Raw genomic sequence first — 27,879 nt, forward strand, 5'->3', positions numbered from 1 at the left:
CTTCCACACTACCCTTTACAAACACTTATCTAAAAGAAGGAAGATGCTTCTTGACTTTTTAGACATAGTGTAATTTCAATGAATTAAGCATATGGCTAATCCCATATGCTTCTACCATTTTGTTTACAATTAAAAAATGATTTTTCTAGGGGCGCCTGGGTGGCTCAGTGGGTTAAGCCGCTGCCTTCGGCTCAGGTCATGATCTCAGGGTCCTGGGATCGAGTCCCACATCGGGCTCTCTGCTCAGCAGGGGGCCTGCTTCCCTTCCTCTCTCTCTGTGATCTCTTCCCTTCCTCTCTCCTACTGTGATCTCTCTCTGTCAAATAAATAAATAAAATCTTTTAAAAAAATGATTTTTCTAAAGGATCCTTTTCCTAGCTCTCTAACTATTCTAGGGTAGTAAATGTTTTGATATCTTTGCCAGGTTAGAGATCAGTCAGTAAGCAGGAGTAGTATTTATAGCAAAAGGAAGATCTGAGCTGCAGTACAATTGCTGGTATGGGGAAGGACTGCAGAGGGGATAGAAGGTCAGCAAGAGTCTTTAAGTGTTCTGGAAAATGCCAAGGCAATACAGGCAAAACACAGGTCCCTAAGAAGAGACCGTGCATTGTCAAGATAAGTTTCTTTATTAAGGCTTCCTAAACAGTCACCCAGTTTTGGTTCTGGTGGCTTGTTTGATTAGGTCACAGTATGCACAGAGAGTACTATTTGTGAGCAACGCCAAGATCATGGGTGTAAGTTTCATCTACAGCACTTTTTACTTTCTGAGCAATTCTGAGGATGGGATCACTTGGATCACTTTTCTTGCTTTCTGGAAGGTTGTAGATAGACAAAGGAAAAAAAATTGGAAATCAATACATAGTGAAATAATTAGATGCAAATTCTCCCCCAACAATATCTGTAAAGCCATAAGTAGAAAGTGAAGAATATACCATTTGTTGTTGCAGTGAGTTCTGAATTACAGGTTTCAGTTTGATCACTCTAAAAAGAAACATGGAAGTGAAAGCAAATTATTAAGGGGAAAATATACTAGAAGAGAGTTAGAAGACTAGAGTTACTATTCTGTTACTAGAGTCACTGAACTATTTTTGTTAGTTACTAGAGTTACTAGACTAATTTGCCAACAGGAGACATGGTTTGGACTAATTGGATATAATAAACATGGAAGGAATTGGGCACATTAGGCAGGTATTTGGGAAGTAAAATGGACTGCACTCAGCAAGAATTTGGACTTGGGGTGAAGATGAGGAAAGTGTAAAATGTTGAAAGCAGGTTTCTGTGTTGGGAAATAAAATGGGTGTTTGTGCTATTGACTGATAGGGATAATATGAGAAGAGGACTATTTTGTAAGGAATTACAAAATAGAAATTTTTCTCAAAAGGCTCATGGTCTAAATAGAAGTTAAGATAAGGGATTTTTCTCATGATCTATAGCTACATGTCCGTATGAGTTTGAGACCCTATTCCTCTAAGCTCCTTGTATCCCTAATCTCATACACCTCTGTAGTGCCAGTATTGTTTTCAGTATATGTCTTTCCTTTAGAAATATGTACACAGAAAATACATGAATATAGTCTAGTGAAGAAGCTTCAAATGATATCTAAATATATGGACTACATTAGGCTATAATCATCTACCCTATTCTTCCCCACCTCACAGGTGACAAGTGGGATCAGTTAAAGGTGTTTTATTCCAGACATTTTTCTCTGCACTCACACATCACACACACACACACACACACACATATAAGGTCCCACTATGAGCATTACCCACTTACACTGCATTAATAATATGTCATGGAGAAATCCTGGCCAGTACAGATCAATCCCCCTCATTCTGTTCTGCAGCTCACCTGTGTTCCATGGTATAACATGAACACTCATCACTCATTTATCTTCCTATGTATGCTGCTGACTATCAATAGACATTTAATGTTTTTACCAGTTGTTTTCTCCTTCTGTCTTGTGCACATAGCTCTCTCTCACTCTCTCTCTCTCTCTCTCTGTGTGTGTGTGTGTGTGTCTGTCTGTCTGTCTGTCTGATTATATATTCTTACAAGAAGGATTGCTTGGTCAAAGAGTTTGGTCATTCAGCAAATCCTTATTAAGCACCCACTATGTGGCTAGGAATTATTCTAGGAGTTAGGGAAACTTTAGTGAACAACACAGACAAATACCTCTAAGGGTGGAGTGACCATTTTTAAACATTTTGATGAATCCTCTAACACTGTTGTCTCTCACGGGGAAGTTAATACCCCGTTTACTGCTATCCTAAATACTATTCCTGGTTTGGGGTTTCACAGCTGACGAAAAATACTCAAATAATCTAAGAGAAGGCAGGAAAGAGGGAAGAGAAAAGATAAACAAGGGGAAAAAACCCAAATAAAACAAAAACCAGAGGGGACAAACAGAACAACCTCTCTTCCCAATAAGCTGATATCCCTGAACACAATCCTGTCACACTTATTACACTAAATGTTAATGATATAAACAATGAAAAATAGAGATGCACAGAGTAGATAAAAAGCAAGGCCCTACTAAATGCTACACACAAGAAACATATACTTTAAATATAAAGATATGAAGGGTTTGAAGTAAATGAATGCATAAAGTTATATTATACACACCAAAAAACATAATAAGGATGGAGTGGATATTATAAACCAGATAAAGCATTCTTGAAGCCAGTAAAAGGAAAATGTCACAATGATGAAGGGTCAGTTCCTTAGAAAGATATAACAACTATAAATACGTACATAACCTAATAATAGAACCTCAATACATGAAGCAGAAGTTGACAGAATCATAGCAGGAAATTTGAACACCCTCTTACGTGGGGATATCAACAGAGACCCTATAGACATTAAAATGGCAATAAGAAAACAAAATGAATAACTTCCTGCCAACAAATTTGACAGTGAAGCCAGGGTGGGTGGAGGGAGAAGCCTGTGATACAGGCCTAAATACAAGCCATGGCTGACCCCTTGGGAAACTCTTTATTTCTTTTTTAAATTTATTTGTTTGGCACAGAGAGACATAGTGAGAGAGGGAACACAAGCAGGGGGAGTGGTAGAGGGAGCAACAAGGAGTCCGATGCAGGGCTGGATCACAAGACCCTGGGATCATGACCTGAGCTTAAGGCAGACACTTAATGACTAAGCCACCCAGATCCCCCCCACCTCCCGCCTTGGGAAACTCTTGAATGTCCTATCAGAATTATACCAGATTAGGGCTAGATGGTCATGCCTTTATATTCCCCTATTGACCAGTCATTAAATATAGGCCACCAAGGAAGGAGTGTGACCTTTATGGAGGCAGCTCTTTGCACCTGAGACAATCCCTGAAGGGGCTCACAGCTGTCTGATGATAGCAGCCCTAGCACATGAAGGACTAGGTGATTCTTGAAGGGGGATCTGGGTGGTGCATCACATGTCCCTTTATGAAAGCTTCTTTTCAAAACCAGATCAACACTGTACATAACATGACAGAATGGATTCAGGTGAAGAGAATTAAAGGCATAAAGATTTATTAGAATAATGGATGAATAAATAACAGCATTAATATCTACCACCCACTGTGGGTCAGGCACTGTGGAAAGAACCAAAAAATACTGAAAGAAGATATAGTCTCCGTCCCTGCTCTCAGTGGAAGGAGGCACAGCAGACAGCGTGAAATGAAATCTCACATAAAATATGTGTTATTATAATGCCACAGGAGTGAAGAAGGGTGAACCATCTACTGTGCCTTTGGCAGGGGTGGGAGGTATGTGTGTGAATGGGCTGGATTTCCAGAAAGGTTTTAGGTAACATTTTAGCATCTATAAGACCAAGAAAGTTTTGCACAGGATGTGGTATTTGAGGCGTACTTTAAACATAGTCCTGATATTTTAATGTGGACTTAGAGTACAATTTGGTTTAGAAAAATATAATATACACAAAGAGTTCTTCTTCTAAAACAACAGCTAATGGAAGACTGTGTTACTATAAACAATATATTTTTCCTGGAAATGTTTTTCCTGCCAATGATGTGCTGCATTTTAAAAACAACCATTATATTTTCAGGACATTTTTCCCCTCAGAAAATATAATGGAAATCTATAACAAGCAAGATTTATTTAGGACATTTGAATTTACAGACACTATTTTGGAAATGTGCTTATGATGTTAAAAAATAATTTCCTACCACCCTTTGGCTATGTATATATAGGAGCTCTCAATAGGAAATGGTACTTTGTTCAGTTACCTCAGATTCCAATTTTGGAGCACAGGTCCCAAAGAATTCAAGACCTCACACCCTGAACATAGACCCCCCCCCAACCTCACACTCATAGGACCATAAAGATTTCAGAGACTTCACACCCCGAAGATCAATAACCAAATACAACATACAACTCTTGGAGCACTGACCCTCTCAAGTTCAGAGACCTCACACCCTGCGCTTAGATGCCAAAAAACAGAACCAAACCAAAAAACGTGGAAGCAAACTTGGGAAACAAGCCCTCAGAAAGGTCAAACTCCTCCATCCTTGAAAAGAGACCCCAAACACTTCAGACTCCAGCTTTGGAATACATGCCATGAGAATATTCTATGTCATAACAATCCAAACACACCTCTGAATATTGGTGATTCAATATCTGGTACTCAGACCTTCAATGAAGGCATAGACCTCATAGCCAGTACAAATCTTACAAGTACCTGATACTTCAACCTTGACGGAAACCTTCAACAAGCTCAATAAACTTACTCCTTTTTAAAAAAAAAAATCCATATAAGTTATATAAGCATTAGAATAAGGCCCTATGGGGCGCCTGGGTGGCTCAGTGGGTTAAGGCCTCTGCCTTCGGCTCAGGTCATGATCCCAGGGTCCTGGGATTGAGCCCCACATTGGGCTCTCGGCTCCGCAGAGAGCCTGCTTCCTCCTCTCTCTCCCTGCCTGCCTCTCTTGCCTACTTGTAATCTCTGTCTGTCAAATAAATAAATAAAATCTTTAAAAAAAAATAAAAGAATAAGGCCCTATAAGACTTGTGAATATTAGGCCCAGAAAACAGACATAAAAGTCCTCACATCTTGGAACAGAGGCCTTAAAGATTTCACAGAACTAAAACTCTAAACACCGATATGCAAATACATCAAATTCATTATCATAGACCCTCAAAGACTTCAAACCCTTACTCTCAAAATATAGATGCACAAATACCTCAAAATCAATCCTAAAAAAAAAAATCTTCAAAGAGTCAGATGTTTCAGGCCCCACCTGGACATGCACCACCAAACACTTAAGACCTTGACCTGCCAACACAGACCTTCAAAGGTCAGAACCCTCACATGCTGAATATAGACTCCAAAAGCTCAGATTCAAAATTCATATAGAAGACTCAGCAATTTCAGAGTCCTCATACTCCAACCACAAATCCCTGCACTCACAAACGCAGATACCCTGCAACATCAGATGGAAACCTGGGAACTCAGTTCATCAAAATGTTTCAGAACCCAGACCTCACAGCCCCGTAGAACACAATCAAAACTTTTGCACCAACATTCTTATAGCGTGGAGCGACCTCACTCTCAGATCACAGACCCAAAATACTTCAGATCAAACTCTGGAGCACAGACAATTAATAAGTTTGGATACTTCTTATGCCTTGATCACAGACTCCCAGAGCCCCTGATCCAAACCTTGGCACAGACGCTCAAAAACTTCAGAGTCCTTATTCCATGAACATAGACCTTCAAATACCTCAGATTTAAACCTCTGAACATAGGTTCTTTTTTTCTTAAGGTTTTTATTTATTTATTTGACAGAGAGAGACACAGCAGGAGAGGGAACACAAGCAGGGGGAGCTGCAGAGAGAGAGGGAGAAGAAGGCTTCCCGAGCAGGTAGCACAATGCAGGGTTTGATCCCAGGACCCTGGGATCATGACCCAAGCTGAAGGCAGATGCTTAACAACTGAGCTACCCAGACGCCCCTGAGCATAGATTCTTAAAGAGTTCAGAGACTTCACTTCCTGAACAGGGATTCTAAACAACTCAGACAAAAAACTTGGAACCTAGAACTTGAAACATTTCAAGAACCTTATTCTTTGAACACAGGGCAAAATACCTCTGAAACTTGGGATCCAAGCTTAAGGTTTCAAATACTTTTTTTTTTAAAGATTTTATTTACTTATTTATTTATTTGACAGAGAGAGAGAGAGAGAGCACAAGCAGGCAGAGAGGCAGGCAGAGGCAGAGAAAGAAGCAGGCTTCCCACTGAGGAAGGAGCCTGATAGGGCTCGATCCCATGACCTGAGCTGAAGGCAGTGGCTTAACCCACTGAGCCACCCAGGTGCCCCGAGGTTTCAAAGACTTTACAGCTTGATCACAAACCCCCAATTACCTCAGGTTTAAACCTTACACTGCAGACCCTGGACAATTTCAGAAGGCCTCATACCCTGAGCACAAACCAGCAGTTACTTCAGATGCAAACCTTTGGACTGACCTGAAAATTTTCAGAGAACATGAGGACACACCTCTAAATATCTGACTCAAATCATGCAATATATGCCCTTAGAGAGATTAGAGACTTCATACCCTAAATGCAGACTTCTAAACACCTGAGGCAAAAAAACTTTGAACAAAAACCTTCAAAGAACTCATGGGCCTCACTTCCTGAACACAGACCCCCAAATACCTCAGACAGAAATGTTGGACTTAGACATTCTAAAAGTTTAAAGACCATACAACCTGAAGGAAAACAAGTCTCTTAATTCCTAAGACTAAACCCTCAGAACAGAAGCTGGAAATCTCAGAGGCTTCAAACTCTGAATACAGACCTATAAAATAACTCAGGCTGAATCTTTGGGACACAGATCCTTGGAAAGTAGAGAGACCTCATGCTATGAATGCAAACCTCCAGACACATGAAACTTAAGCTTTTGGAAACGGACCCCCATTGGTTTTAGAGACCTCTCACCCTGACCAGAGACTTCCCAAACACCTCAGACTCAAACATTAAAAGATAACAAAAGGAATGAGAGGCCTCACACTCTGATCACAGATCCACAATGACCTTAGGTTCAAACCTTACAACACAAATTTTCAAAGACTTCAGAGACCTCACACTATGACCACAGACCACCAAATACTTTACAGTCAAAACCTTGAGCTATAGACCTTAAAGAATTTAGAGAAGTCATATTCTGAATACAGACTTCCAAACCCCTCAGAATCAAACTTTACCACAGAGACTCTTAAAATTTCAGAGACTTTATACACTGACTACGTGCCCCCCTCCAAACAACTCCAGCCAAATCCTTGGGACACAGCGCCTCTAAAATTTCAGACTTCACACTCTGAAAACAGACCCCAAATACCTCATATTCAAAACTTGAGAAAGAGATCCTCTAAAAGTTCAACACATGCTGAACACAGACCTCTGAATACACACATACCTCCCACCTCCAGCCAACTTTGAGGCACAGTCCGAAAAACAGTTAAAGGACCTCGCTCCTAGTACACAGACTTCTAGTTACTTCACATTTAAATGTTGAAACAGACCCTGAAGGAATCCAGTAAATGAGAGCAGAATCCTATGTCAGGCTCAAACTTTCAAACATATACCCTCAAGAGGTAAGAACTTTCAAACACATAGCTTACAACTTAAATTCAGGCATTTAAATAACTCAGACAAAATTTTTGAAAGCATACCCTCAGAGAATTTAAGGATTTCACTCCTTGAACTAAGACTTCAAATACCGGGGCGCCTGGGTGGCTCAGTGGGTTAAAGCCTTTGCCTTCGGCTCAGGTCATGATCCCAGGGTCCTGGGATCCCGCCCTGCATCAGGCTCTCTGCTCAGCAGGGAGCCTGCTTCCTCTCCCTCTGCCTGCCTCTCTGCCTACTTGTGATCTCTGTCAAATAAATAAATAAAATCTTTAAGAAAAAAAAAAAAAGACTTCAAATACCTTAGACCCAAACTTGGGACACAGGCTCTCTAAAATTTCAGACTTCATGCCTTGAATACAGACCCTCAAGGTACTCACAGAACTTACACCCTGAACACTCACTCTGTATTAATCAGATTGAACCTTGGGACACACCTCAAAGACTTCAGAGATCTTGCACTGCAAACACAGACACCCAAATCTCTCCGACTCAGACTTTGAGCCACAGACTCTCAAAGAGTTCAGAAACCTGAAACTCTGGGGGGCACCTGAGTGTCTCAGTTGGCTAAGTGTCTACTTTCAGCTCAGGTCATGATCCCAGGGTCTTGGGATTCAGCCCAGTGCTGGGCTCCCTGCTCTGTGAAGAGCCTGCTTCTCCCTTTCCCTTTGCCTGCCACTCCCCCTGCTTGTGTTTTTTTTTTTTTTTCTCTCTCTCTCTGTTGAATAAACAAAATCTTAAAAAAAAAATCCTAGACTCTGACTGTAGTCCCACAATTACGTCAGACTCAAACCTTGGGGCAGACCTTTAAAGACTTCAGAGAATTCAGCCTTGAGCATAGACCCCCTAAATATCACAGATTTAAATTGTGGAACCTGGCCCCTCAAAGATTTCAGAGACATTACTCTTGAAAAAAGACTTCCAAATACTTCAGATAAAAAACTGGGAAACAAACTCTCAAAAATTCCAAGGCCCCACTTCTTGCTTACAGACTCAGATGCAAATTTGGAACAGAGATCCTCTAAAATTTTAGAGAACTCACACCTTGATCAAAAAGCCCAAGTACCTCAGATTTAACTTACAACACAAATCTTCAGAATTTTAGAGATGTCATACACTGAACTCTGATCCACATAATTCAGATCAAACCTTGGGATACAGTGGGATACAGACTTCAAAGAGTTCAGAGATCTTATACCCTGAACATGAACTCCAAACACCTTACACAAAAATCTTGGAGCATAGCCACTCAAAGTGTTCAAGGACCATACTCAAAGATTTGAGAGACCTCATACCCCACGCAGATAAAGTATTCAGAAGGCTCCCACTCTCCACACCAATACCACATAACTCAGATTCAAACCTTGGGACCCAGAAATGGTAAATATCTGGGTAAATATAATAGATGTTTCTTTTCCTCCTTGGTTCTTTTAAAAAAATAAAGTATTTATTTTTGAGAGAGAGAGCGAGAGCACAAGTGGAGGGAGGAGCAGAGGGAGAAGCAGATTCCTGGCTGAGCAGGGAACCCAATGCAGGACTCGATCCTAAGACGCTGAGATCATCACCTGAGTCGAAAGCGGAGGCTTAACCAACTGAGCCATCCAAGTGCCCTCTCCTCGGTTCTTTAAAGTATGTTTGAGACTTAAAAGTAAAATTTATAACCTTGTTTGGCTTTTTTTTCACAATGGGTTTGCCACCAAAACATAGTTGTCATGAAAACCCTTACTAAATCTAAACCAAAATGGGAAAGGAAAAGACTTGTATCAGCTTCATTGTTATTGGACACATAGATTCGGGCAAGTCTACCACAAATGGCCATCTGATCTACAGATGTGGTGGGATCAACAAAAGAACTATCAAAAAATTGGAGAAGGAGGCTGCTGAGATGGGAAAGGGCTCCTTCAAGTAAGCCTGGGTCTTCGATAAACTGAGAGTTGAACATGAACATGATATCACCGTTGAGATCTACTGGTGGAAATTCGAAACCAGCAAGTATTATGTGACTATCATTGATGCCTCAGGACACAGAGACTTTATAAAAAACAAGATCACAGGCATATCTCAGGATGACTGTGCTGTCCTGATAGTTGTTGCTGGTGTTGGTGAATTTGAAGCAGGCATCTCCAAGAGTGAGCAGACTCGTGAGCATGCCCTTCTGGCTTACACACTGGGTGTGAAACAACTCATTATTGGTATTAACAAAAGGTATTCCACTGAGCCACCTTAGAGCTAGAAGAGATATGAGGAAATCATTAAGCAAGTCACCACCTACATTAAGAAAGTTGGCTACAACCCCAACACAGTAGCGTTTGTGCCAATTTCTGGTTGGAATGGTGACAACATGCTGAAGCCCAGTGCTAACATGCCTTGGTTTAAGGGATTGAAAGTCACCTGTAAAGATGGGAATGCAAGTAGAACCACATTGCTTGAGGCTCTGGATTATATTCTACCACCAACTTGTCCAACTGACAAGCCCTTGTGTCTGCTTCTTGAGGATGTCTACAAAATTAGTGGTATTGGTGCTGTCCCTGTGGGTGGAGTGGAGACTGGTGTTCTTAAACCTGGCATGATGGTCACCTTTGCTCCAGTCAATGTTACAACTGAATTAAAGTTTGTTGAGATGCACCACGAAGCTTTGAGTGGGACAATGTGGACATCAATGTCATGAATGTATCTGTCAACAATGTTCATTGTGGCAATGTGGTTGGTGACAGCAAAAATGACCCACCAATGGAAGCAGCTGGCTTTATGGCTCGGGTGATTATCCTGAATCATCCTGGCTGAATCATTGCTGGATATGCACCTGTGCTGGACTGTCACACAACTCACATTGCTTGCAAGTTTGCTGAGCTGAAGGAGAGGATAGATCATCATTCTGGAAAAAAGCTGGAAGATGGTCCCAAGTTCTTCAAATCTATTGATCTTGTCTTCATTGATATGTTCTTGGCAAGCCTATGTGTGTTGAGAGCTTCTCTGACTATCCTCCTCTGGATCATTTTGCTGTTCATGACATGAGACTGATGGTTGCCATAGGTGTCATCAAAGCAGTGGACAAGAAGGCAGTTGGAGATGGCAAGGTCACCAACTCTGCCCAGAAAGCTCAGAAGCCTAAATGAATATTATCCCCAATACCTGCCACCCCAGTCTTAATCAGTGGTGGAAGAATGGTGTCAGAACTTTTTGTGTTAATTGGCCACTTAAGTTTAATAGTAAGACTGGTTAATTATAACAATGCATTGTGAAATATTCAGAACGAAAGGAGAATGTTTTGTAGACCATCTGGGTTTTTTGTTTTTTGTGTGTGTGTCTGTGTGTATGGCATTTAAGTCATTAGTTTTTAAACTCAGTACTTTTTAATGGAGACAGCTTGACCAAAAACCTGTCACAGAATTTTGAGACCCATTAAAACAAAAGTTTAATGAGAAGAAAATTATAACATTGTCTGTAGTTTTCAACATATATAAATGTAACCAATCAGACAACTATAGCCTAAGGAGGAAATGATAAAATGGCCTATAAGGTGGCAACGTTTCTTCATTTGAACTGAAATGAGAAAATATTGATTCTAAGTGAAATATGAACAGTTAAATATGTACTTTGTAATTCCTACTATAAAACTGTATACAAAGATATAGTCAAACTTACAACAGATATATTGAAATGGAATACTGAAAAGTTTTAAATAACCCAAAACAAGGCAGTAAAGGTAAAACAGGAAGGAAAAACAGAAGGGAAAAACAGAAAACAATAACATGGTAGTTCTAAATCCAAACATCAATAATCCATGAAATTTAAATGGCCTAACTACATCAATTAAAGGACAAAGACTATCAAAATGAAAAACCGTGACCTAACTATTTATAAATGTAATGATACAGGTTGTATGAAAACAAAAGGATGGCTGGTTTCTGTGTAGAGATATAAAGAATTGAAAAGAGCATCACTTCCATCCTCACAAGAAAAAAGCTGTACAAACTGCAGCTTAAATACTTTTCTTGAAACCATCATAGAAATGAGTTTTCTGGGGGAAACAACTAACTTAAAATCTAAAAAGACAGGCACCTATAGGAAGACATAGCACGTAGACATTTGATTATCTGGGACAGATGCCTTCAAATGTCATATAAACCAGTAAGAAAATTCTTATCAAATTGCTAAAGGCTGAGTGTATACTGGTGTGAGAGTGTGAAGGGTCCTAGGGGTTGCAGACCTGGAAGTTTCACACCTGCTTGCACCCTTTTCCTCTAGAACACCACCAGGCGCTGGCAGGGATGTTGAGGAGAATCCTGAAAAGACTGAGGAAATGGGACAGGAGGCACTACCGAAAGTATACAAACCAATCCTGTCAATCTCCCACACAAAACACAAACTTTAATCTGTACGCTGAAAGAAAACTATCAAAATATGTTGCATAAGATCACTGGTAAAAATCCCACTTCAGTTGGGAGAAAAATATGGAAACGGCCACTGAAACTCTTGCCTACCCATTCTCGCTATCTTTCCTAGGTAGCAAAAGCCTTCATCTGTGTGCAGAAGGACATCAAAGCTGGAACCTAAGTGCAGAGGTGGAAACCTACTGCATCTGGGAGAAGGGAAGGCTAGGAGTGGGAGTGGGGAGTGAGGAGTAATCTCTATCCCGGGAGTAATAAGTGCTAGGCTCAGCACTCCATCTGCCAGAGTGGCAGAAACTCTTGTGAAGGCCACATAACCCTGAGACCCAAGTCCACAGTGCCTGCCCAATACTGAGACTTAGTAAGAATATCAGGAAACCTACTCCCTCACTTCCCACCCACCAACAAGCCTCAGAGAAAAAATAAGCATGAAATACAGCTAAGAAAGCTCTAACAGACAAACCTTTTCTAGGGAACAACACAATGGGAAGACCCAAATCCAAGTGTGGAGATCAAAACAAGGCACGAGTGGAAGGACTTTAAGGCTCTTGGTGCACTGAGGGTAACAATAAACTTACTACAACTCCTTGCTAAGTTAATACTATCCTAGCAGAAATACCCCTACTAAAATCCTAGGAGGAGTAACTGTATGCTCTTCTCCTAACATACACAATATTTACTTTAGTATCTAACTGTCCTATACAACATGTCAGATTTTCAACATAAAATTCTTTTGCATACAAAAAGTAGGAAACACACAGTCTGGAGGCAAAGCCAAACTTGGATATGACACAGATGATGAAAGTATCAGAGAATTTAAAGTAATTGTGGTTAATATGTTAAAGCTTCTGATGGAAATGGGAATAAGAGAGAAAGTCTTCTCTGGTGTCTCAATTAAGCCTTATTCTTAGGCAAGCACTGTGGGCATGTGTCTTGGGGGAGTGCCTTCACAATATTCCTGTCCCTTCCTCTGTGGGTAGAGTTTGTTTCCCTTGTTCACTTCTCCCAGCAGCATGAGTATACCCACCTCCCACTTTGATGCCCCAGCTCCTGAAGATGGAAGTTTTTGTTACTTAGGGAAGATAGGAAAGTAGGTCTGGCCAAGTTTCCTTGATGACCTCCATTGCCTTCCCCTAGTTGTAGTGCAGTTTTACCAGTGCCTGCAGATTAAGCGTTTTCATTCTGTAAGGGAGATCAGGGAAATGGGTCTGGGAGGATTTGGGTCATGGCTGTTCTCTTCTTGCTAGCACCATGGGAAACCTTTCTGGATTCTCTGTTTGAGTGTAGTGGTATTCCTGGAGGAAAAGCCTGCAAGAGAGTGGGAACCCGACATGGCTGAGTCCCTTGAGAGCTTCGAGTTCCCAGGCTAGGTCCCCAGGAATTCATCACAATTTTTTGTTTAATGTTCATAATGGCTTCTGCCCCTGGTAAGCAAATGTTCCAGTCCTGTGTCTTCCTGCAGGCACCTGGCTCCCTCCAGATTTTGGGAAGACATTTACTCTATGACCTCAGTTCTTTAATGAGTCCACGAAAACTCATTAATTTGTAATTCGTCCAATTTTTCCTTTGATGGGATAGGCAACATCTTTCCAGCTCTCCATCTCTGAACTGAACTTCCAGGTCATATGGTACGTGTATATTTAACTTTATGGGAACCTGCCAAACCATTTTCTAAGAGTGGCTATACAATTTTGTATTTGTGCCAATAACATATGAGAGATCCAGTTGTTCCACATCCTTGTCAGTACTTAGTATTGTCAGTACTTTATCTTTTTTTTTAATTTTTTATAAACATATATTTTTATCCCCAGGGGTACAGGTCTGTGAATCGCCAGGTTTACACACTTCACAGCACTCACCAAAGCACATACCCTCTCCAATGTCCATAACCCCACCCCCCTTCTTCCATCCCTCCTCCGCCCAGCAACCCTCAGTTTGTTTTGTGAGATTAAGAGTCACTTATGGTTTGTCTCCCTCCCAATCCCATCTTGTTTCATTGATTCTTCTCCTACCCACTTAAGCCCCCATGTTGCATCACCACTTCCTCATATCAGGGAGATCATATGATAGTTGTCTTTCTCTGCTTGACTTACTTCGCTAAGCATGATACGCTCTAGTTCCATCCATGTTGTCGCAAATGGCAAGATTTCATTTATTTTGATGGCTCCAGAGTATTCCATTGTGTATATATACCACATCTTCTTGATCCATTCATCTGTTGATGGACATCTAGGTTCTTTCCATAGTTTGGCTATTGTGGACATTGCTGCTATAAACATTCGGGTGCACGTGCCCCTTTGGATCACTACGTTTGTATCTTTAGGGTAAATACCCAGTAGTGCAATTGCTGGGTCATAGGGCAGTTCTATTTTCAACATTTTGAGGAACCTCCATGCTGTTTTCCAGAGTGGCTGCACCAGCTTGCATTCCCACCAACAGTGTAGGAGGGTTCCCCTTTCTCCGCATCCTCGCCAGCCTCTGTCATTTCCTGACTTGTTGATTTTAGCCATTCTGACTGGTGTGAGGTGATATCTCATTGTGGTTTTGATTTGTATTTCCCTGATGCCGAGTGATATGGAGCACTTTTTCATGTGTCTGTTGGCCATCTGGATGTCTTCTTTGCAGAAATGTCTGTTCATGTCCTCTGCCTATTTCTTGATTGGATTATTTGTTCTTTGGGTGTTGAGTTTGCTAAGTTCTTTATAGATGTGGGGCACTAGTCCAAATTGCAGCCTAATCTTTCCTACTCTTGTATAGTCCCAAGCCAGCCACCTTATCTTGGGCACTTTTAAGATACCTTGAACAAAAAACCAAGTGCTTTGCAGCTCTAAGTTCAGAATATTAGGCTGCAATATGTTTGACCTTGTAAAGAGGAGATTATATGGGTTCAAATTAATTATCTTCTATGATAGAGAGAGAGGCCTTAAAGATAAACTAATAGGTCTTCAATTATTCAGGCCTGAGCTAGGCTTCTATTTCTGTCCTTTAGTCTTATTAATGATTAGTTCTGTGGTTTAGGAATCATACTCCAAGGAATCCGAGAGTTCTATAGAGGATCCCCAGAGGCTGTCTAAGAGATCAGCAAGGCACGGACAGAGATGATGAGCTTCTGGGAGACTCTCCTCTCTGGCTTCAAGCAGAGTAGCTGTTTTTTTATTATTAAGTTTGGCTATATTTTTGTTAATAAACATTTATATTTTGAAATGATTTTAGTTTTACAGAACAGTTGCAAAGATAATATGAAGAGTTCCTATGTACTCTTCAGTCAGATTCACCTAATGTTAATATCTAATATAAACATGTCATAACTAAAAAATTAACATTGGTACTGTGCTTGGAGTACTGCTAACCAAACCACAGACTTTATTTAGATTTTGTTAATTTCTCCAGTAAGATTCTTTTTTTTTTAAACATTTTATTTTTAGGGAATCTCTACATGCAACATGGAACTCGAACCCACCACCCTGAGATCAAGAGTGACATGCTCCAATGACTGAGCCAGCCAGGTGCCCCTCCACTAATATTCTTTAAGTGTTCCAGAATCCAATCCAGGAAATCTCATTGCATTAGGGAAGATTTTCTTTTCATTCTTTTGACAGTGTCTTTAACAAAGCAAAAGGGTTTTTTTCCCCCCTAAAGAGTTTATTTATTTATTTGACAGAGAGAGACACAGAGAGAGGGAATACAAGCAGGGGGAGCAGGAGAGGGAGAAGCAGGCTCCCACTGAGCAGGGAGCCAGATGTGGGCCTTGATCCCAGGACCCTGGGATCATGACCTGAGCCAAAGGCAGCCATCCAATGACTATGCCACCCACACACCCCACAAAGCAAAAGTTTTAAATTATGATGAAGATTGACTTAACATTTTTTTTCTGATACATATTGTGCTTTTTGTGTCATGTCAAAGAATCTGTGGACAAACTCAAGGTCTCCTAAGTTTTTTTCTTTAACTTTTATAGTTTTCTATTTTACATTTGGATACACGCTCCATTTGGTATTAATTTTTGAATATGATGTCACATTTAAGTAGAGATTTATTTTTGTTATATATGACTGTCCAATTGTCCCCATACCATTTATAATAAAAATATAGATTTTCCTTGCCTTACAATGGGATTATGTCCCCCCAAAACCCATCAAAAGTTGGAAATATTTTAAATTAAAAATACATTTAATAAACCTAACTTATCAAACATCATAGCTTAGCCTAGCCTTAAGCAGGCTCAGAACACTTACATTAGCCTGCAGTTGGGCAAAATCATCTAACACAAAGCCCATTTTATTTCATTATTTTTTTGAAGATTTTATTTATTTATCTGACAGAGAGCATGCACAAGCAGATGGAGCGGCAGGTGGAGGGAGAGGGAGATGTAGGCTCTGCACTGAGCAAAGAGCCCAATGTGGGGCTCAATCCCAGGCCCCGGGGATCATGATCTGAGCTGAAGGCAGATGCTTAACTGACTGAGCCCCTTAGGTGTCTCACAAAGCCTATTTTATAATAAAGTGTAGAATAGCTCATGTAATATATTGAATGCTATACTGAAAGTAAAAAACAGAATGGTTGTATGGGTGTAGAATGGTTGTAAGTGTACTGGCTGACTTAACTGCATGGTTGACTGGGAGCTGTGGCTTGCTGCTGCCCAGCATCACGAGTAAGTATTATACTCATATAGTTAGCCTGGGAAAAGATAAAAATTCAACATTCAAGGTACCATTTCTACTGAAAGTGTATTGCTTTTACACCACTGTAAACTTGAAAAATTGTAAGTCAAACCACTCTAAGCCATTGTACTACCCTGTAACTCATTTGTACTACTCTTTCTCTATTGAATTGGTTTTGCACCTTTGTCAAAAATACAATTGGCCATATTTGTGTGCGCCAATTTCTGGACTCTTTTCCATCCCCATTCATCTATGCATCATGATTACTGTCACTTTATAATAATTCTTAAAATCAGGTAGTTTAGTGCCCAGATCTAAGTTTTTAAATACCATTTCTCAATAATAGGAATCAGGAATCCTAAAGAAATGGCTGATTCTAGGGCAGAAGATGAACCTGTATAATTTTGTATTGCCAGAAAGTAAAGAGAAGCTAAAAAACAAAAACAAAACAAAACAACAAAGAACAGGAAGACCATGTCATAAGCACACAGGAGCCAGTGTGGAAGAGGTAGGTCTCAATGGTGGAACTGCAACAGTTGGAGCCACAGAACAAAACAATTGTATTGGAATAGAACCTAAGAGATTAAAAAAAAAATCCAAGTATACATATGTTCCTTACAGAAGAATTCCAGATAATAAATGTAGAAGGAATGAATGAAACAGAAAATCACTAAAACCACGATTAAACAGCAGAGCAATAGTTTTTCTCGGCAAGTTCCCTGGATTCATACTAAAATCAAAGGCCTAAACTTTGAGGAGAAAAAAATATATTTGTATGGCCTCAATGTATTTTTCTCCAAATATTTGCTAGTTACCATAGCGATTTTAACATATATCTGTAAAATCTTTTATATTTGTTTTTCCAGGAGGTGAAGCTTAACTCTCTTCTTCTTGGGTGTGGGCTGGACTTAGTAATGCACTTCTAATGAAGACTATGAAAAGGGAAAAACAGTAATTTTATAGTGGAGAAATCTGATGGATACCACCGAAACCATGTGATCAAGGTTAATATCAACAGTAACACATCATATTTATATAACATACTCACAGATATGATGTAACAAGAAGGGCATGTCACCTGAATGGTATTCTTCCCCCAAAGCCATTATCTTAGTTGAATCACAAGAAAATATCAAGCCCAGGGGCGCCTGGGTGGCTCAGTGGGTTAAAGCCTCTGCCTTCAGCTCAGATCATGATCCCAGGGTCCTGGGATAGAGCCCCGCATCTGGCTCTCTGCTCAGCAGAGAGCCTGCTTCCCTTCCTCTCTCACTTCCTGCCTCTCTGTCTACTTGTGATCTCTGTCAGATAAATAAATAATATCTTAAAAAAAAAGAAAAGAAAATATCAAGCCCAAATTGAGGGAGTCTAAAAATGACAAGTACTCTTCAAAAGGAGGTAGTGTGGATTTCTTCAGCTTTCTTCTTTTTCAAAATTGTTTTCACTATTCCAATTATTTTGCCTTTTATAAAAGGATTTTGTTTATTTGATAGGAAGAGAGAGCACAAGCACAGGGAGCAGGAGAGGGAGAAGCAGGGCCACCGCTAAGCAGGAAACCTGATGAGCGACTTGATCTCAGAGCCCTGGGATCATGACCTCAGCTGAAGGCAGATGGCAAAGCACCTTTTTAAAATAAATTTTAAAACCAGCTTCTCTATATGCTTAGAACATTCTTGCTAGGATTTTGATCAGTATTGTGTTAAATCTATATTTCAATATGGAGATGATTGATATCTTGACTATGTCGGGTTTTCAAATTTATGAACATAGTGTGTATTTCCATTTATTTAGGTCTCTCTTTTTTTTTGGCTTGAAACAAATGTTTATTTGCTTATAGTTTCTGAGGGTCAGAAATTCAGGAACAGTTTTAATTGTGTGGTTCTGGATAAGGGTCTCTCCTGAGATGGCAGTCAAGCTATCAGCTGGGCTGCACCTCCTGAAGTCTTTTTTTTTTTAAATTTTTGTTTTTTAATTACTTTTCAGTGTACTAGAATTCATTATTTATGCACCATACCCAGTGTTTCATGCAATACATGCCCTCCACAACACCCACCACCAGGCTGGCCCAACTTCCCACCCCCACCCCTTCAAAACCCTCAGATTGTTTTTCAGAGTCCATAGTCTCTCATGGTTGATCTCCCCCTCCAATTTCCTTCAACTCCCTTGTCCTCTCCATCTCCCCATGTCCTCTGTGTTATTTCTTATGCTCCAAAACAAGTGAAAGCATATGATAATTGACTCTCTTTGTTTGCCTTATTTCACTCAGCATAATCTCTTCCAGTCCCGTACATGTTGTTACAAAAATTGGGTATTCATCCTTTCTGATGGAGGCATAATACTCCATAGTGTATATGGACCACATCTTCCTTATCCTTTCGTCTGTTTTGGTTCTTTCCACAGTTTGGCGACTGTGGCCATTGCTGCTATGAACATTGGGGTACAGATGGCCCTTCTTTTCACTACATCTGTATCTTTGGGGTGAATACCCAGTAGTACAATGGCAGGGTCATAGGGAAGCTCTATTTTTAATTTCTTAAGGAATCTCCACACTGTTCTCCAAAGTGGCTGCACCAACTTGCATTCCCACCAACAGTGTAAGAGGGTTCCCCTTTCTCCACATCCTCTCCAACACACGTTGTTTCCTGTCTTGTTAATTTTGGCCATTCTAACTGGTGTAAGGTGATATATCGATGTGGTTTTGATTTTTTTTTTTAATCTGACAGACAGAGATCACAAGCAGGCAGAGAGGCAGGCAGAGACAGAGAGAGGAGGAAGCAGGCTCTCCGCAGAGCAGACAGCCCGATGCGGGGCTCGATCCCAGGACCCTGGGATCATGACCTGAGCCGAAGGCACAGGCCTTAACCCACTGAGCCACCCAGGCGCCCCGATGTGGTTTTGATTTGAATCTCCCTGATGGCTAGTGATGATGAACATTTTTTCATGTGTCTGATAGCCATTTGTATGTCTTCATTGGAGAAGTGTCTGTTAATGTCTTCTGCCCACTTTTTGACATGATTATTTGTTTTGTATGTGTTGAGTTTGAGAAGTTCTTTATAGATCCTGGATATCAGCCTTTTGTCTGTACTGTCATTTGCAAATATCTTCTCCCATTCCATGGGTTGCCTCTTTGTTTTGTTGACTGTTTCCTTTGCTGTGCAGAAACTTTTGATTTTGATGAAGTCCCACAAGTTCTTTTTCGCTTTTATTTCCTTTGCCTTTGGAGACATACCTTGAAAGAAGTTGCTGTGGCTGGTATCAAAGAGGTTACTGCCTATGTTCTCCTCTATGATTCTGATGGATTCCTGTCTCACATTGAGGTCTTTTATCCATTTCGAGTTTATCTTTGTGTATGGTGTAAGAGAGTGGTCGAGTTTCATTCTTCTACATATAGCTGTCCAATTTTCCCAGCACTGTTTATTGAAGAGGCTGTCTTTTTTCTACTGTATATTTTTTCCTGCTTTGTCGAAGATTATTTGACCATAGAGTTGAGGGTCCATATCTGGGCTCTCTACTCTGTTCCACTGGTCTATGTGTCTGTTTTTAGGCTAGTCATTTAGGCCTTTTTTGATTGGTTTATTCAGTATCTTACAGTTTTCAATATACAGATCTTGTTTTTTTTTAAGATTATTTATTTATTTATTTGACAGAGAGAGATCACAAGTAGGCAGAGAGTCAGGCAGAGAGAGAGAGAGAGGAGGAAGCAGGCTCCCTAGGGGGCAGAGAGCCCGATGCGGGACTCGATCCCAGGACCCTGAGATCATGACCTGAGCCAAAGGCAGCGGCTTAACCCACTGAGCCATCCAGGCGCCCCAGATCTTGTTTTTTTTTAATTTAAATTCTATTAGCCAACATATAGTACATCATTAGTTCCAGATGTAGTGTTCAATCATTCATCAGTTGTATATAACACCTAGTGCTCATCACATCACTTGCTCTCCTTAACGCCCACTACCCAGTTGCCCCATTCCCCCCAACGTCTCCCCTTCTACAACCTTTAGTTTGTTTCCCAGAGCCAAAAGTCTCTCATGATTTGTCTCCCTCTCTAATTTCCCCCCATTCGGTTTTTACCTCCAACATAGAGATCTAGTATGTATTTTGTGAGATTCAGATCTAAATGTGTTAATATTCTGAATGATTGTAAATATTTAAAAAATAATTAGGTTTCCAATTTACATTGCTCATGTATAAAAATTCAACTGCTTTTTGTATGTTATTCTTGTATATTGTGGCCTAGCTAAACTCACTTCTACTTTTTTTTTTAAACTTACTTATTCTAAGAAGTTTGTTTTGTTTTTGTTTTTTCTTTTTCCCGGATTCCTTGGGATTCCTTTATAGACAATCATGTTGTCTGCAAATAGGGTGATTTTTATTTTTATTTTATTTTACATACAGGTGTAATATTAGTTTTAGATGTATAATACAGTGATTCAACACTTCCATACAACACCCTGTACTCATCATAAGTGAACTCCTAAATCCCTATCACCTGGATCATCTTTGAAGAAATGTCTGTTCATGTCTTCCGTCCATTTTTAATTGGATTATTTGTTTTGGGGATGTTCAGTTTAATAAGTTCCTTATAAATTTTAGGTGTTAAAAATAGATCTACCCTATGACCCAGCAATTGCACTACTAGGTATTTTTGAAAAGAGGGGGCACATGCACCCTAATGTTCATAGCAACCATGTCCACAATAGCCGAACTGTGGAAGGAACTGAGACGTCCTTCAACAGATGAATAGATAAAGAAGATATGAGGTGTGTGTGTATCTATAAACACACACACACATACATACATACATACATACAATGGAATATTACTCAGCTATCAGAAAAGGTGAATATCCACCATTTACATTGACATGGATGGAACTGGAGGTAATCATGCTAAGTGAAGTAAGTCAAGAAGAGAAAGAAAATTATCATATGGTTTCACTTATATGTGGAACATAAGGAATAGCACAGAGGACTTTAAGGGAAGAGAGGGAAATCTGAAGGGGGAGAAATCAGAGGGATAGACAAACCAGGAGAGACTATGGACCTTGGGAAACAAACTGAGGGTTTCAGAGGTGAGGGGGATGAGGGGAGGTGGTAACAGTGTGCTGGGTATTAAGGAGGCATATGTTGTGACAAGCACGGTGTGTTATAAATAACTAATGAATCACTGAACCCTACATCAAAAACTAATGATGTACTATACAGTGGCTAACTGATCATAATAAAAAAGTATCTTCCATATTTTAATGTATTTCTTAACAATATATTTGTTCATAATACATTGCTAGTGTTATTTTTATGTGTTCTTTAAAAATTTTAGTATTCTTAATGATTTAATAAAGTAGCCAGTGATATTCTTCAAGTTGCATCATAGTTGATAAATTTGAAACTTCTTTAAATTTCTCAATATACTATCCTATTTTTAACAAAGAAAATGCTTACTTTACAGGCATCATGTATGTTTGTATGTATGTATATACACACATATACAAATGTCTGTGTTATGTCTAAATCACCTTCAGTTGCAAATAAATTTCCATTTCATTTGTTTCTTTTTTTTTTAATTTTTTAATTTTTATAAACATTTATTTTTATCCCCAGGGGTACAGGTCTGTGAATCACCAGGTTTACACACTTCACAGCACTCACCAAAGCACATATCCTCCCCAATGTCCATAATCCCACCCCCTTCTCCCAAACCCCCTCCCCCCAGCAACCCTCAGTTTGTTTTGTGAGATTAAGAGTCACTTATGGTTTGTCTCCCTCCCAATCCCATCTTGTTTCATTTATTCTTCTTCTACCCACTTAAGCCCCCATGTTGCATCACCACTTCCTCATATCAGGGAGATCATATGATAGTTGTCTTTCTCTGCTTGACTTACTTCGCTAAGCATGATACGCTCTAGTTCCATCCATGTTGTCGCAAATGGCAAGATTTCATTTATTTTGATGGCTCCAGAGTATTCCATTGTGTATATATACCACATCTTCTTGATCCATTCATCTGTTGATGGACATCTAGGTTCTTTCCATAGTTTGGCTATTGTGGACATTGCTGCTATAAACATTTGGGTGCATGTGCCCCTTTGGATCACTACGTTTGTATCTTTAGGGTAAATACCCAGTAGTGCAATTGCTGGGTCATAGGGCAGTTCTATTTTCAACATTTTGAGGAACCTCCATGCTGTTTTCCAGAGTGGCTGCACCAGCTTGCATTCCCACCAACAGTGTAGGAGGGTTCCCCTTTCTCCGCATCCTCGCCAGCCTCTGTCATTTCCTGACTTGTTGATTTTAGCCATTCTGACTGGTGTGAGGTGATATCTCATTGTGGTTTTGATTTGTATTTCCCTGATGCCGAGTGATATGGAGCACTTTTTCATGTGTCTGTTGGCCATCTGGATGTCTTCTTTGCAGAAATATCTGTTCATGTCCTCTGCCTATTTCTTGATTGGATTATTTGTTCTTTGGGTGTTGAGTTTGCTAAGTTCTTTATAGATTCTGGACACTAGTCTTTTATCTGATATGTCGTTTGCAAATATCTTCTCCCATTCTGTCAGTTGTCTTTTGATTTTGTTAACTGTTTCCTTTGCTGTGCAAAAGCTTTTGATCTTGATGAAATCCCAATAGTTCATTTTTGCCCTTTCTTCCCTTGCCTTTGGCGTTGTTCCTAGGAAGATGTTGCTGCGGCTGAGGTCGAAGAGTTGCTGCCTGTGTTCTCCTCAAGGATTTTGATGGATTCCTTTCGCACATTGAGGTCCTTCATCCATTTGGAGTCTATTTTTGTGTGTGGTGTAAGGAAATGGTCCAATTTCATTTTTCTGCATGTGGCTGTCCAATTTTCCCAGCACCATTTATTGAAGAGGCTGTCTTTTTTCCATTGGACATTCTTTCCTGCTTTGTCGAAGATTAGTTGACCGTAGAGTTGAGGGTCTATTTCTGGGCTCTCTATTCTGTTCCATTGATCTATGTGTCTGTTTTTGTGCCAGTACCATGCTGTCTTGATGATGACAGCTTTGTAATAGAGCTTGAAGTCCGGAATTGTGATGCCACCAACGTTGGCTTTCTTTTTCAATATCCCTTTGGCTATTTGAGGTCTTTTCTGGTTCCATATAAATTTTAGAATTATTTGTTCCATTTCTTTGAAAAAGATGGATGGTACTTTGATAAGAATTGCATTAAATGTGTAGATTGCTTTAGGTAGCATAGACATTTTCACAATATTTATTCTTCCAATCCAGGAGCATGGAACATTTTTCCATTTCTTTGTGTCTTCCTCAATTTCTTTCATGAGTACTTTATAGTTTTCTGAGTATAGATTCTGTGCCCCTTTGGTTAGGTTTATTCCTAGGTATCTTATGGTTTTGGGTGCAATTGTAAATGGGATTGACTCCTTAATTTCTCTTTCTTCTGTCTTGCTGTTGGTGTAGAGAAATGCAACTGATTTCTGTGCATTGATTTTATATCCTGACACTTTACTGAATTCCTGTATAAGTTCTAGCAGTTTTGGAGTGGAGTCTTTTGGGTTTTCCACATATAGTATCATATCATCTGCGAAGAGTGATAATTTGACTTCTTCTTTGCCGATTTGGATGCCTTTAATTTCCTTTTGTTGTCTGATTGCTGAGGCTAGGACCTCTAGTACTATGTTGAATAGCAGTGGTGATAATGGACATCCCTGCCGTGTTCCTGACCTTAGCGGAAAAGCTTTCAGTTTTTCTCCATTGAGAATGATATTTGCGGTGGGTTTTTCATAGATGGCTTTGATGATATTGAGGTATGTGCCCTCTATCCCTACACTTTGAAGAGTTTTGATCAGGAAGGGATGCTGTACTTTGTCAAATGCTTTTTCAGCATCTATTGAGAGTATCATATGGTTCTTGTTCTTTCTTTTATTGATGTGTTGTATCACATTGACTGATTTGCGGATGTTGAACCAACCTTGCAGCCCTGGAATAAATCCCACTTGGTCGTGGTGAATAATGCTTTTAATGTACTGTTGAATCCTATTGGCTAGTATTTTGTTGAGTATTTTCGCATCTGTGTTCATCAAGGATATTGGTCTATAGCTCTCTTTTTTGATGGGATCCTTGTCTGGTTTTGGGATCAAGGTGATGCTGGCCTCATAAAATGCGTTTGGAAGTTTTCCTCCCATTTCTATTTTTTGGAACAGTTTCAGGAGAATAGGAATTGGTTCTTCTTTAAATGTTTGGTAGAATTCCCCCGGGAAGCCGTCTGGCCCTGGGCTTTTGTTTGTTTGGAGATTTTTAATGACTGTTTCAATCTCCTTACTGGTTATGGGTCTGTTCAGGCTTTCTATTTCTTCCTGGTTCAGTTGTGGTAGTTTATATGTTTCTAGGAATGCATCCATTTCTTCCAGATTGTCAAATTTATTGGCGTAGAGTTGCTCATAGTATTTTCTTATAATAGTTTGTATTTCTTTGGTGTTAGTTGTGATCTCTCCTCTTTCGTTCATGATTTTATTTATTTGGGTCCTTTCTCTTTTCTTTTTGATAAGTCGGGCCAGGGGTTTATCAATTTTATTAATTCTTTCAAAGAACCAGCTCCTAGTTTCGTTGATTTGTTCTATTGTTTTTTTTGGTTTCTATTTCATTGATTTCTGCTCTGATCTTTATGATTTCTCTTTTCCTGCTGGGCTTAGGGTTTCTTTCTTGTTCTTTCTCCAGCTCCTTTAGGTGTAGGGTTAGGTTGTGTACCTGAGACCTTTCTTGTTTCTTGAGAAAGGCTTGTACCGCTATATATTTTCCTCTCAGGACTGCCTTTGTTGTGTCCCACAGATTTTGAACCGTTGTATTTTCATTATCATTTGTTTCCATGATTTTTTTCAATTCTTCTTTAATTTCCCAGTTGAGCCATTCATTCTTTAGAAGGATGCTGTTTAGTCTCCATGTATTTGGGTTCTTTTCAAACTTCCTTTTGTGGTTGAGTTCTAGCTTTAGAGCATTGTGGTCTGAAAATATGCAGGGAATGATCTCAATCTTTTGATACCGGTTGAGTCCTGATTTAGGACCGAGGATGTGATCTATTCTGGAGAATGTTCCATGTGCACTAGAGAAGAATGTGTATTCTGTTGCTTTGGGATGAAATGTTCTGAATATATCTATGATGTCCATCTAGTCCAGTGTGTCGTTTAAAGCCTTTATTTCCTTGCTGATCTTTTGCTTGGATGATCTGTCCATTTCAGTGAGGGGAGTGTTAAAGTCCCCTACTATTATTGTATTATTGTTGATGTGTTTCTTTGATTTTGTTATTAATTGGTTTATATAGTTGGCTGCTCCGACATTGGGGGCATAGATATTTAAAATTGTTAGATCTTCTTGTTGGACAGACCCTTTGAGTATGATATAGTGTCCTTCCTCATCTCTTATTATAGTCTTTGGCTTAAAATCTAATTGATCTGATATAAGGATTGCCACTCCTGCTTTCTTCTGATGTCCATTAGCATGGTAAATTCTTTTCCACCCCCTCACTTTAAATCTGGAGGTGTCTTCGGACTTAAAATGAGTTTCTTGGAGGCAACATATAGATGGGTTTTGTTTTTTTATCCATTCTGATACCCTGTGTCTTTTGACAGGGGCATTTAGCCCATTAACATTCAGGGTAACTATTGAGAGATATGAATTTAGTGCCATTGTATTGCCTGTAAGGTGATTGTTACTGTATATGGTCTCTGTTCCTGTCTGATCTACCACTTGTAGGCTCTCTCTTTGCTTAGAGGACCCCTTTCAATATTTCCTGTAGAGCTGGTTTGGTGTTTGCAAATTCTTTCAGTTTTTGTTTGTCCTGGAAGCTTTTAATCTCTCCTTCTATTTTTAATGATAGCCTAGCTGGATATAGTATTCTTGGCTGCATGTTTTTCTCGTTTAGTGCTCTGAAAATATCATGCCAGCTCTTTCTGGCCTGCCAGGTCTCTGTGGATAAGTCATCTGCCAATCTAATATTTTTACCATTGTATGTTACAGACTTCTTTTCCCAGGCTGCTTTCAGGATTTTCTCTTTGTCACTGAGACTTGTAAATTTTACTATTAGGTGACGGGGTGTGGGCCTATTCTTATTGATTTTGAGGGGTGTTCTCTGAACCTCCTGAATTTTGATGCTCGTTCCCTTTGCCATATTGGGGAAATTCTCCCCAATAATTCTCTCCAGTATACCTTCTGCTCCCCTCTCTCTTTCTTCTTCTTCTGGAATCCCAATTATTCTAATGTTGTTTCGTCTTATGGTGTCACTTATCTCTCGAATTCTCCCCTCGTGGTCCAGTAGCTGTTTGTCCCTCTTTTGCTCAGCTTCTTTATTCTCTGTCATTTGGTCTTCTATATCACTAATTCTTTCTTCTGCCTCATTTATCCTAGCAGTGAGAGCCTCCATTCTTTATTGCACCTCATTAATAGCTTTTTTGATTTCAACTTGGTTAGATTTTAGTTCTTTTATTTCTCCAGAAAGGGCTTTTATATCTCTCGAGAGGGTTTCTCTAATATCTTCCATGCCTTTTTCGAGCCCGGCTAGAACCTTGAGAATTGTCATTCTGAACTCTAGATCTGACATATTACCAATGTCTGTATTGATTAGGTCCCTAGCCTTCGGTACTGCCTCTTGTTTTTTTTGTGTTGAATTTTTCCTTCTTGTCATTTTGTCCAGATAGGAGTATATGAAGGAGCAAGGAAAATACTAAAAGGGTGGCAACAACCCCAGGAAAATATGCTTTAACCAAATTAGAAGAAATCCCAAATCGTAAGGGGGGAGAAAGGGATAAAAAGAGTTTCAAAAAGGAAGAAAGAAAAAAAAGAAAAAAGAAAAGAATTAAAAAAAAAAGAAAACAAATACGAAAAATATAAAAAAGAAAAAAATATATATATTAGATAAACTGGTTAAAAAACGTTAAAAAAGAAAAAGGTAAAAGTTAAAAAAAAAATTTTACCAGAAGGCGAGAAAAAGAAACAAAAAAACAAAAAAGAAAAAAATTAAATTAACTGCAAGACTAAAAAAAATCACAGGGAAAAAGCCATGAGTTCCGTGCTTTGCTTTCTCCTCCTCTGGAATTCTGCTGCTCTCCTTGGTATTGAAACCGCACTCCTTGGTAGGTGAACTGGTATCGGCTGGATTTCTTGTTGATCTTCTGGGGGAGGGGCCTGTTGTAGTGATTCTCAAGTGTCTTTGCCCCAGTCGGAATTGCACCGCCCTT

At 39.6% G+C, this 27,879-nt stretch overlaps 1 protein-coding gene and 1 pseudogene across 4 annotated transcripts in view; both read left to right on the forward strand.

The window, feature by feature from the left end:
- PAGE4 (PAGE family member 4) overlaps positions 1-27,879 on the forward strand; it is a 153,374-nt gene that overhangs the window by 110,324 nt on the left and 15,171 nt on the right. The window contains exon 1 of one of the 4 annotated variants that reach the window (XM_032331264.1): positions 15,452-15,534. The exons of the other annotated variants lie outside the window; for them this stretch is intronic. The gene's annotated coding sequence lies outside the window, so the exon portion shown is untranslated. Of the gene's footprint in view, positions 1-15,451; positions 15,535-27,879 lie in introns of those variants that run through there. 4 annotated transcript variants of the gene reach the window in all.
- LOC116583223 lies at positions 9,379-11,062 on the forward strand (annotated as a pseudogene).

Source organism: Mustela erminea, chromosome X (assembly GCF_009829155.1).
Source record: "Mustela erminea isolate mMusErm1 chromosome X, mMusErm1.Pri, whole genome shotgun sequence".
NCBI classification, from domain to species: Eukaryota; Metazoa; Chordata; class Mammalia; order Carnivora; family Mustelidae; genus Mustela; species Mustela erminea.